Here is a 246-nt window from a genome sequence, read left to right as displayed (position 1 = left end):
ACCAACACCATGTCTGAACAATCCCCACGGTTACCAGAAGTCTTCTGGTTGCTAAGTACTAGTTTGAACCAAAGTTTAAAACAAACCTGAAGCTGAAGAAACCCTAAATGTTAACGGGAAAGCCCGCGCACCTGAGAAGAGAGATGTTCACTTCTCCGTGTCCTGAGCGTGTGTGAGAACAGCCGGTCGGACACAACAACAGGAGGAATCTGTGTGTGTAGGGAGGGACGCTGGGACTAGCCTATC

The 246-nt window shown here is 49.2% G+C and overlaps 1 protein-coding gene across 1 annotated transcript in view; it reads left to right on the top strand.

Annotated features, from left to right (window-relative positions):
* The window catches only part of htr2aa (5-hydroxytryptamine (serotonin) receptor 2A, genome duplicate a), a 121073-nt gene that overhangs the window by 86015 nt on the left and 34812 nt on the right, over positions 1 to 246 (top strand). The window lies entirely within an intron of this gene.

The sequence above is a fragment of the Etheostoma spectabile genome, chromosome 4, assembly GCF_008692095.1.
Source record: "Etheostoma spectabile isolate EspeVRDwgs_2016 chromosome 4, UIUC_Espe_1.0, whole genome shotgun sequence".
Classification (NCBI taxonomy): Eukaryota; Metazoa; Chordata; class Actinopteri; order Perciformes; family Percidae; genus Etheostoma; species Etheostoma spectabile.
This window is presented reverse-complemented; position numbering and strand designations above follow the sequence as displayed.